The sequence below is a fragment of the Haliotis rufescens genome, unplaced genomic scaffold (genome assembly GCF_023055435.1).
Source record: "Haliotis rufescens isolate VD_foot unplaced genomic scaffold, xgHalRufe1.0.p SCAF_13, whole genome shotgun sequence".
Classification (NCBI taxonomy): Eukaryota; Metazoa; Mollusca; class Gastropoda; order Lepetellida; family Haliotidae; genus Haliotis; species Haliotis rufescens.
In genome coordinates this window covers 27,458,487-27,471,077 of record NW_025963813.1, presented here as the reverse complement: position 1 = coordinate 27,471,077, position 12,591 = coordinate 27,458,487, and the positions used below count along the sequence as shown (strand labels likewise).

Sequence of the window (12,591 nt, the reverse complement as noted above, 5' to 3'; positions counted from 1 at the left end):
ATCTGTCCGAAATTAGCATCAACATGCATTCGATATCATATAAGCACTAAGCATTATCGCCCACTGGGTGCCGTTGTATAAAACAACCTCAGATCTACGACTGTCGTAAGTATATGTTAAAATATGAGAGTTACAATCGTCTTATCGCTAAGATCGCTTGGTGGAATGAGGCCCTGAATATTATTGTTTCACGAGCCTTTTTTCACGAGCCTTATATTAAACAAATCCAAGCATTGGCTCGCTGTATGTCATTTTGTGCCGTCACATATCATCACATCACACAATACGACACAAGAATGGAATTCGCAATTTTTTATTCAAACGCATAATTGCGTTACCAACGAGTCGATACAGATTTCCATCTTAGTCTGCACACTATGGCTACAAGGGGTGTCACGATAAACCGAAATATCGACATATTGCTATTGGTAAGCACTTAAAGTCAATCTATCGATTGTTTAATCAGTTTCCGATCAATAGTATCGATTTTAGTTAGGAATATCGATATTTTCGATTGCATTTACCATATCAAAAAAATACATCAAGACCGTAGAGTTTCTGGACTTTTGGGTTTCCAGAATTAAAATGGGACGTGTTCATGCAATGCTGTACAAATTTGTTTTTCTTTCGATCATGAGTGGTAGTAATTTACACATGGTAACGTGGAAGTTTCTTTTTCTAGTAAAGAAAAAGCAATTCAGTCATATCTCAAACTTTACTTTTTATTTGTTGTTATGGTTATCACATTCAAAGGAAACTTCAGTTCCAAGGTTTAATCCAACTCTAAAATTCATCTAAAATGATACACTGAAAACTATCGATATTTATCGCAATAGTTGCTTGCAATATCAATAGTCATCGCGATAGTTTCTTTCAATATCAATAGTTATCGCAATAGTGATTTCCAGGCCAAGAGTCACCCCTAATCACTACACTCCATCTGAATTACGCTATTCAAGTGCATATAGGGCACGGCTATACCGTCCGTGACTTACAGGCCAGTCTCACCGGTGTATATCAATCCTACCCTCATTACCCGGGGGTCAGATAGTGTCCAGAATTTGCTACATTCACACATAACATGGGTTCAAGGCATTCCTGCCCTCGTTACCCGGAACGCGTAGAAGCGATGTGCAGTGTTATGTTGACATGAAAAGCTGAGTACTTCTTGGTCCGTACCGATTTCACATTTCACGTTTTTGAACGTGCTTCATTGCTTTTCTGTTTGGAAAATCGCTCACGTTCAACCAGCAGTGGGAAGTCTGTTTCGCGAGAGGGAGATGATATATGTAGCTCTCGATGGTAGACTAATAAATTCCGTGGGGAGGAGAGGTCGAGTAATTTGCATCCATCAAGGCTCATGAAACACAATCCGCCAGCACTATAGCTCCACTCTCTCCCCACGTGAAGAGGTTAAGTGATGTTTATGGCTATTTCTATATCAGCAAGTGCATCTGATATTTCATGGCCTTAATTAGCGGCAGACGTTGTGGTCGATGTTGCAGTCGTGTACACAGGCAACGTGGACGGGGCAGGTGGTGTGGGTTAACGCATCCTCGGCAGTCAGGGGTATAACCCCTCACCTCTTTTTAAAAGAAATGTAGGTTATGTTGGTGATTTGGAATATGTGATTTAAAGAATTTGGATTAGAATATTTCGAACACGAAGCAATCATCTTATAACTTTTACACTCATTTAGCAGGAATCAATAGCTGGTTTATACTCTCGAACTCTGTCACACCCAGGAACCCTTGAATCAGCAAGCATTCATCTTAATGTGTTCATCAAATTTAAAAAAATACCTCGTGTTATTATCTGCATTGTTTATCAAAGAAAATGAAGCACCGTAAGCTGAACGAAGGTCAAGGCATGTTAACGAGGGGAGCTAACCCAATTTGGCTGCCACATTGCCCCAAGGCACAAGAATCAATGTAACTACATTTATTTAATTTCCGTATAGCTATTGCCATTTGTGATACTTGATAGGGGGCAGATTCATCCAATCGAAAACGCCAAGTGCATTTTATCTTTGTAACAGGGCATGTTGACATAGCAGAGTTGATCTAGAGGTATCTCAGTTCGTCGTTATGGCGTATCTTATCATTTACAGTCACCATGACCTCTTCATTGGTTGCAATAAACCTTACAAGCTGCAGGGATTATGTGAGCATCTTTCTATTTCCGGAGGTAAACACCATCTCACAATTCATTTATCTGACGACCCATGAAGATCGGGTTAGAACAGGTCTTCAGCAACCCATTCTTGTCATAAGAGGAGACTATTCCACTCGTCACCACTTGCCCCTTTCCGTAACCGCTATTTGGCTTGTCCCGGAATAACACGAGTTTGTCACGAATGGAGACTATGCTTGTCGTAAGAGACGACTAATGGGATCGGGTGGTCAGGCTCGCTGACTTGGTTGATGCATGTCATCGATGCCAATTGTGTGGATCGATGCTCATGATGTCAGTCAATGGATTGTCTGGTCCAGACTCGATTATTTACAGACCGCCGTCATGTAGCTGGAATTTTGCTGAGTGCGGCATTAAAACAACAAACAAACAAACAACAAACACTTATCTGACACATCAGGTACGAGGTATTTCTTTCCCCTGGTATGCCTAACGTATGTCATGACACAAGTAGCAAGCCACGCTGTCTAGTTGAATTGGTTTATTATAAAGAAATAGAGATGGCATGTTATTTACTTTAGCAGAACGTTTTCAAATTTAAGTGAGAGAGTTGGCATATGTCACGGCGTGTAAGCTTCATGTGGGATGAGAGATAGAAGTGATGCAGGTCTTAGACATTTACCGGGGCGGTCGGGTAGCCTAATGGTTAAAGCGTTCGCTCGTCACGCCGAAGACCCGGGTTGGATTCCCGACATGGGTACAATGTGTGAAGCCCATTTCTGGTGTCCCCGGCCGTGATATTGCTGGGATATTGCTAAAAGCGGCGTAAAACCATGTTCACTCACTCACTCACTTAGACATTTACCACTTTGGTGAAACCCACGAGCGCGGTCATGGTGCCGACAAACCAAGAAACATAATGAGGGCAAACCGGGTTTCGAACGCACGATTATTGGTACCTAGTGATGTTTGATTATCTCTATAAACCAGTAGTCCGGATTACTTGGTGTGCGGATTAACAAGGTATAAGATAAGGTATAAGAACTCAATAACAATATGCTAAGGAAACGTGACACACAAACTAAACGGCGTAAATCAAAATTTCGAAATGAGTTGGCAACTACAAAAAGCTTCGTCCAACATAGGAATGTTATTATTCCTAACGAGGCAAGACTGTAGGGTATGTGACTACTGAAATATAGACGTCCCTTAAACGGCTAGGATGGGAGGTATTTAACAGGGGTGATAATTGCGTTCGTGCAACAGGCCTCACAAGCCTACAATATACTTTTACTTCATCAATCACTGTGTTGGATATAAACTTGCCATGATAATTGTTGAATAATTGTTACACTGTGATTCAAAGGTTATCGCTGTGTGCAGGTCACAATTTCGGACTTCGATGCAGGAAAAAGGTGGAAAGTGTTGACTGTTATTACCGGTTTATTTAAGTTAAAAGACACATTTACAAATACATAAATACAGAACATGTTCCCCACCTGGTTATCACTCTTTAATACTTTGATGTAACTGGCGGAGGTTGAGTTTGAGTGTGCATTGTCTGCTCCCGTGCATATCCCCACACGGCCCTCCCAACGGCAATCGACACGTGAAGATCTGGGTTAGAATAGGACTCCAGCAACCCATGCTTGTCGTAAGGCTCGCTGGCTTGGTTTATGCATGTCATCGAATGTAATATTTGTTTATGTTGTGTCAACATAGTTTCTGATCGTTTCCACATATTTCACCACTGTTTCCACCACTTTCAACATTGTGTCTACCTTTTCAACATTGTGTCTACCTTTCCAACATTGTGTCTACTTTTCCAACATTGTGTCTACCTTTCCAACATTGTGTCTACTTTTCCAACATTGTGTCTACCTTTTCAACATTGTGTCTACCTTTTTCAACATTGTGTCTACCTTTCCAACATTGTGTCTACCTTTCCAACATTGTGTCTACCTTTTCCAACATTGTGTCTACCTTTCCAACATTGTGTCTACTTTTCCAACATTGTGTCTACCTTTTCAACATTGTGGCTACCTTTTCAACATTGTGGCTACCTCTCCAACATTGTGTCTACCTTTTCCAACATTGTGTCTACCTTTTCAACATTGTGGCTACCTTTCCAACATTGTGTCTACCTTTCCAACATTGTGTCTACCTTTTCCAACATTGTGTCTACCTTTCCAACATTGTGTCTACTTTTCCAACATTGTGTCTACCTTTTCAACATTGTGGCTACCTTTTCAACATTGTGGCTACCTTTCCAACATTGTGTCTACCTTTCCAACATTGTGTCTACCTTTCCAACATTGTGTCTACCTTTCCAACATTGTGTCCGTCTTTGTGTATGTCATTAACACCTCGTCCAGAGCCTAGTCCATATAGAGACTAGTTAAATAATAAAGTAATCAAATAAACGATTATTCTTCTGGTTAACTGATGTAATTTCATACCTGGCACACACTGACACAACGGCAGCAATCAGCAATCAGTGTCTTGCCCGACCAGGGCAGCGTCCTACTCAAAACCCATCACTCATCACACGGATGTCTGAGTGGAACTTGGACAAGTCATTTCACGAGTAATAAGATCGCCAATATGGACGCATGTTGCTTTACAACGCTTTTATCCAGATTGGCATTACATCTGGTGTATGTCCTTGCATGGTAAAGTGATACTGGCCCACCGAGTTGTGCCGAATGTTATCAATGAACCGAGCTTGATTGAAACGAGGGAATTGGGGGTGTTTTTTCTGACCGGTATACGTCCAGTTTGTGTTGTTGCAGATTGTGTTTCCGAGCGAGTGAGAGCATTAATACACTGCCCAGAGGGACACTGCAGTAAAACTGGGTTTAACCAGATTAAACAATTTAATGAACGCATGGTGGCGTCAGAGTTGCACCCTCACTCATGCAATCTTCTTTCTTCCTGATGATTCAAGCAATATCACGGCGGTGGACACCAGAAATGGGCTTCACATGTGGGGAATTGAACCCGGGTCTTCGGTGTGACGAGCGGACAAGGCTATCCAGCTGCCCTTCAATTTGTCTGCTGGGTAGATCTGATGAAATAGTGTGTCTCTTTGTGTGGGATATCATACATCTGTGTGAAATTAGGACTGCTGGTTTTCATTTGCCCCGGTTAGTATCCCAGCCTGTCAACAGTATAACTGTGCTTCGCTGGTTTCATCAAAGCGATAAACGTCTAATGTCTGTCCTTGGGCTTGCCTGCGACGTTCATGATCAGCTGGCATTCTGTGAACCAACTGGCAGAAACCAAACTCACTCAGTTAAACCTTCAGACTAGATTTGCACAAGTGGCTTGGGAAATTATTATTAGTTTCATCATAATTCCCAGATAATATAAATGATAAAGACAAAACAAGTGTACCTTTTTGTACTATCGACTTAGCTAGACTTGCCTATTATAAGAAATCCGATAGAATTCTTATATATGCATGGACTTATCATTATAGACTTGGAGTAAGGCTACTTTCATCGAAATGATAAACGTCTATGATGGGTCCTGCAATAATCCTTGGGTAATACCTTCAACATTCACTTGACAGAAACCAAACTCTCTCAGTAACCCTACGACTAGCGTTATCCCATGTTACAGCCTAGCGTGGGTGAGAGAGTGAGTTAGTAAAACTTATAATTTCAGTTTAACGTCGGAATAAAGGTAAACGTGACACATAGACGTTACAACATTGCATCTTTGGTGACGGGAACGGTGCCGACAAATCAAGAATCAAATCATTATCAAGGCGAATGTGGCATTCGACGATCATGGGATCCTGGCACGCCCAAGGGCTGCAACTCTGCACAATCCCAACGTAATCCCCTAGCTGAGTGCATGTCTCCTTGCATTCCTATTTTCATGCATAACAAGCATGGATACTAAACACATTTTCTGAAAAAGTGTTGATGCCTTTAACATGACGGTGCTGGGAGAGAATCTGTTCTGTCCACACTCATGTTTCATTAAGCGATAGCGAACGCAACAACATAATGAATTCTCAAAGCAATAAATACGTCGTTGTAGATGTCGTCGGTGACAGAATCCGTCAACAGCGTTACCATCAACCAACACGTAACCAATCCCTGATGTGTAATCAGTCAAGACGTCTTTACATATCCCAATACGTTTACTATGTTCTTCCCCGTTCCGACCAGTCAGGGCTTTTACAATATACGATGTTACTCTGTGGTAACCGTTATTACCCTGAGTGTTCAGCAGCAGTACTAAGCGAAGGTAAGCCGGTACTGCAGGCTTGCGTTATCATGTAACTAGCGTAGCTAAAGATGGCTGACATGTTCAACAATAGGTCCCGTTAATGTTTATCAATTTAGAGTTGCATTGTGGGCAAGCGCTAAGCTAATCAAACAGTTATGAATTATACATTTATTGGGGTTATGACCGTTTTTAATCATAATTTAATGAACTAATGTCACGTTTCAGTCTGGGTTCGTAGGCAGTGGGCTGTTTCTGCTTTGTTGTTTGTTTGTTTGTTTGTTGTTTGACGCCGCATTCAGCAATATTCCAGCTATATGACGGCGGTCTATAAATAATCAAGTCTGGACCAGACAATCCAGTGATTGACATCCACAACATTTTCGGATCGATGACATGCATCAACCAAGTCAGCGAGCCTGACCACCCGATCCCGTTAGTTGCCTCTTACGACAAGCAAAGTCGCCTTTTACGGCAAGCATGGGTTGCTATTTTACCCCGGATCTTCACCAGTCTTTCTGCTTTGTACACAGTTGATAATAATACATCATATGCTTATGATGTCGATTTTGCTAAATGTATTTATAGTCGTGTTCACATTTGGGTGACATATAATTTGTTATTGCTTTCGTATATTTGAGTGAGTGAGTGAGTGAGTGAGTGAGTGAGTGCCGTCGTTGTCTGACAGTGCCATGAGTGAGTCAGGGCCCGATTTTACAAACGTCATTAGTCTATCGTCGGTTCAGATGCGCAGTGTAAACCTGGGAGGTCGCTGAAGTTTACCACTTTAGTTTAAGACTGCTTCAAACAATATTTTTTACATCACGACACGCCAGCTTAGGAAAGCCACATCAGCCCGAACTGTTCACCTCTGAATAAGATTGTTTGTTTTGTTGGTGTGTTTGTTCTTTAACGTCGCACTTAGCGATTTTACAGCTAATTAACGACAGCCTGTAAATATTCGAAAATTGACAATCCAGTGATAGATATTGTGAACAACGATGAACACCGTCGGGGTTCGAGTACACGCTATTAACCAGCTTGACAAGCAATCCATTAAGTCGACTCTTACGACCAGCATAGGTCACTGGGGACCCATTCTAACCCGAAAACCCCACGCAGTGCCTCTGTTGTTAAACCCACGAGCTCAAATATACTGCTAATATACCAAGGATCGTAAATGGATCGAAACAACGACATGCACCGGGCGTCAGATTATGAGATACCATGAATACCCCACTCAGACACAGTACATTGACTCCAGTCCCGTCCTTGTTTAAGCCCATTAATGCCGAGCGCCAGGCAGGGTAACAACAAGTATCATATTTTAACGTGTTTTGGAATGTCCGGGGATCGAACCCCGGCCTTCCGCTCTCCAGGCGGACGTTCTACCACTAGACCACGGACACGCTCTCAGATTATACATTAAATTAGCAATATCTCACAAGGTGGTCACAAACGCATGCCCTATCCAAACGCCATCTTGCCCACCTGAACCCCGTTTCAATCGCACCCAACACCAAACATATGATTCCAAGATCCACCCTCAAGACAATAATCTTGACAATAAAGCAACTATGACATCATAATTGTCATTGTGACGTCATTCCTTTATACTTTCGTAAAGTTGATTCACAGGTTTTTCAGCGTAATCATGCATATTCATCGTGCAAAGCATCCTTCGATTCCGATTGGACGATGAATATTCATGATTTTCGCTAAATGATGAATGTGGATGATTTATACCAAAAAATGAACATATAGTGAAATGATAACGATGATGGTAGCATGCAACTATGACATCATAATTGTCATTGTGACGCCATAATTCAAATTTGATTTAAGCCCCTAGATGCCAGAGGGATATAATATCCCTCCTCTTCTACCCTCACTTTGAAGTCGAAAACAATTCCCAAAACATCACGCACTCAAATATACTTCACAGTTTTTAATTAGCAGTGTCTGTTTTTCAAACCGATTTAATGTTTGCAGTTAAATGTACACCATCAGAAATTTGATATTGTACATCTCTGCATAATGTTTTAGCCGGAGGTAGATCCAGTGCCGCGTGAGCGCAATTCTCGCACAACCTTAACTTTTCAGATCTCAGGAAAATGTGCGTCAGAAATAAAAAAGTCAGCATCAAGCGGGTTTAACAAAACCTTGTACATGGTTCAGTTTTAATGTGGAAATATCTGTGGGAAATCAAATCATAAAAAATCAACACTGTTCAATGTCACGAAAATGCTAGGAGCAGTTTATTTTCAATGAGTCGTGTCCAAGTTGTTTTCTAACCACCAGAGACAGATATGGCCATTTTATGGAGCACTTCCATCGCTATTACCGCCTCTCATATTGCTACGTATCATTTAATTATATTTGCTTCCGTTAATCAAAGCCAGTCATTGAGTACGTGTTTTCATCGGCATCATCAGGGACTTCAAGGCCTGCATGGTCACTCCAGCGTTTTAACAGCAAGCGTACGACCAGTAACACGTCAGCCAAATGGGCATGTCGTGAGCATTACCGTTGTCATTACCATGGCGTCCGAGAAATAATGACAGATGTTGTCATATTTATAGAATTGTGAATCTGTCATTATAACTGTTTACTATCTCCCTGATGTAAAGATAGTCCTCCGTCTTTGATCGTTCGGACCGCCACGCGATTCGTTCTTTACTCTGCAGGAATGGAGTGTTTCTCGTTTCGTTCTTGTTAATTTGTTCCGGAAAATTAAACTTTCGTGATCATACTTACTTATTTATGTAGAGTGAATTGTATAAGCTTAAGGCAAGACCGATTTTACAATTCCTATAGGTCAGAGGCTCTTTCTGTATTAGGGGCGGTTGGGTAGCCTGTATTTATAAGTGACATTGAGAATATCAAGTGTACATCTAAAATATGGAGACTATTTTGCAAAAGGAAAATGTTCTTTCAAACGTATAATCCCTACACACACAAAACAAAACAACAAAAACAACAACAAACAAACAAAAAAGCCTTATTTTGATCAGTCTATGTTTTTATGTCAGTTTACTTGTAACAAGATACATTGTAATCATATCCACGTTCAAGGATTTCATTGAATCTGTTCCATTTGCACGTCCGTGGGTCTCTCGTCACTGAGTGCTCCATGTCCACGTTCAAGGATCTCATGGAATCTGCTCCATTTGCACGATCGTGGGTCTCTCGCTACTGAGTGCTCCATATGCACGTTCAAGGATTTCACTGAATCTGTTCCATATGCATGTTCGTGGCTCTCTCGCTACTGAGTGCTCTCCATATCCACGTTCAAGGATTTCATTGAATCTGTTCCATATGCATGTTCGTGGCTCTCTCGCTACTCCGTGCTCCATATGCACGTTCAAGGATCTCACTGAATCTGTTCCATATACACGTTCAAGGATCTCACTGAATCTGTTCCATATGCACGTTCAATGATCTTACTGAATCTGTTCCATTTGCACGTTCAAGGATCTCATTGAATCTGTTCCAATTGAACGTTCAAGGATCTCACTGAATCTGTTCCATATGCACGTTCAAGGATCTCATGGAATCTGTTCCATGTGCACGTCCGTGGGTCTCTCTACTGAGTGCTCCATGTCCACGTTCAAGGATCTCATTGAATCTGTTCAATATGACCGTTTAAGGATCTCACTGAATCTGTTCCATATGCACGTTCAAGGATCTCATTGAATCTGTTCCATTTGCACGATCATGGGTCTCACTGAATCTGTTCCATTTGCACGTTCAAGGATCTCATTGAATCTGTTCCATTTGCACGTTCAAGGATCTCACTGAATCAGTTCCAAATACACGTTCAAGGATCTCATTGAATCTGTTCCATTTGCACGTTCGTGGATCTCACTGAATCTGTTCCATTTGCACGTTCAAGGATCTCATTGAATCTGTTCCACATGCATGTTCGTGGAGCTCACTGAATCTGTTCCATTTGCACGTTCAAGGATCTCATTGAATCTGTTCCATATGCACGTTCAAGGATCTCATGGAATCTGTTCCATGTGCACGTCCGTGGGTCTCTCTACTGAGTGCTCCATGTCCACGTTCAAGGATCTCATTGAATCTGTTCAATATGACCGTTTAAGGATCTCACTGAATCTGTTCCATATGCACGTTCAAGAATCTCATTGAATCTGTTCCATTTGCACGTTCATGGGTCTCACTGAATCTGTTCCATTTGCACGTTCAAGGATCTCATTGAATCTGTTCCATTTGCATGTTCAAGGATCTCACTGAATCAGTTCCAAATACACGTTCAAGGATCTCATTGAATCTGTTCCATTTGCACGTTCGTGGATCTCACTGAATCTGTTCCATTTGCACGTTCAAGGATCTCACTGAATCTGGTCCATATGCATGTTCGTGGAGCTCACTGAATCTGTTCCATTTGCACGTTCAAGGATCTCATTGAATCTGTTCAATTTGCACGTTTGTGGGTCTCTCGTCATTGAGTGCTCCATATACCCGTTCGTGAACCTCTCTTCATCGGATTTGTTCAGTGACCTATCGTGAACCTTGACGAGTTTGTGTGGCATTGTCGTAAATATGCTATAGGCATGGCACAAGACCCTTGACGAAGTAGGGTATAGCGAATAATATCAAAACCCTAAGGAATACTAATATTCATGTTATACTAACTCCGGATGTTAATAACTGGTTTTACTTGCAATGTTCGAGGAGTGTCATGTAAGAGGCGATACGGCGCGAGTATAAGGGAAATTATACCAGCGCACTCATAGTTTAAGTGGATGGGCAATCTTGTGAAGAAATTAAACACAAATGATCAGAAGACAACGACATAAATTCATTCATGATAAGTTCGGCACACATCCCATGTGAGTGAGTACATGTTGTTCTACACCGCTGTAAGCAGTTTTCCAGCGATGTCACGGATGCATCTAACTAACTGAGTCTGGCCCATGCAAACCAGTGTTTGATGGCATGAGAAACGACCCACGCTGTCTGGGCAGTAGGCCATGAACATTAGATATAACCTGGAAACAAATAGTAGAAAGCTGAATGTTTCTGGAGACCTTCAGAAAGCCCTACTGATGCTCATGGCACAAAGTTCCCAAGTTCCCCGTGGGAATATTTTCAAAATGGCCCTCATCTCCGAGATTACATAGTCCAGGTCACACACACGACGACAACGACAACGACAACGACAACGTTGCCTAACTTCCCATGTTGCAGAAAGATAATATTCATATCAGCCATTGTCAAAAATGAAATAAAAACTCCGTACTTTTGGTGAACTATCACTTGCAACAGCTAGCCCTGTGTTGACTGATTGCATCGCTGTACGTTCGTGTTCAACAAAGAAACACTTGGCAATCTCTTGTTTGTAACACATTCGCCTGTCTGTAAACCTGTAACTGAAAACCTCCCTGGTTTGTAATGCAAAAAATGCTGTTTCTCAAAATCGGTACCTCACAGCTGTATGCATGAGTGAGCTGTATTTCACTCACGTCAATCTAGTTTAAGGATGGAGAAAAAATTAGCAACCTTTAGTTTGATGACATGTCCTCAGATATCTATGTTTACATCAATAATAGCAGGAATTGGACAAAGGATCAGCGCATCCTGACAGCTAAGGGGGGCAACTCACGTAACTAACATAAATGAGCTATTCAGAAGAAAGTATTATTTTCAGTGTAGAGCTTAACCGAAGGCGTTGGCCAACATTACGTGTAAAAACCCTCAAGAAATATGGACAAACCTTGCACGGTTTCTGTCTTCACCGCAAGTTTCTATAAGGACTCCACACCGCCACATTATGACGCAAAAGAAACAAATCAAGCTCTCTGTTGTCCCTAAAATTTGAAATAATTCCCATTGTCCATTTTACATGTCTTCTGCCCCAAATGTATTGCCACACATACTTGGAATATCATGGTAACCGTATTTTGTAACCTATTATTGTACCGTAAACTACGATTATAGCGAACTCAAAGGAACCACTAATTTTAGTTCGTTATAAGCATATATACAGCATAACTACAGAACATTTTAGGGACAAAAAAGTAAGTTCGTTATATCCGTCAGTTCGTTATCAGCGTGTTCGTTATAACCGTATTTTACTGTAGTATCATTTTTTTCAAAATGCATACCGACAATGATTGAAAAATAACTTTCCCATGGATATTAGCTTCTGTGCCTAATCGCAACGAAGTAAAATTAGATCGAAACAAACAAAAA

General features: G+C 41.3%; 1 protein-coding gene across 2 annotated transcripts in view; it reads left to right on the top strand.

Annotated features, from left to right (window-relative positions):
* Positions 1-12,591, top strand: part of LOC124152491 (transmembrane protein 26-like) — a 107,704-nt gene that overhangs the window by 73,013 nt on the left and 22,100 nt on the right. The window lies entirely within an intron of this gene.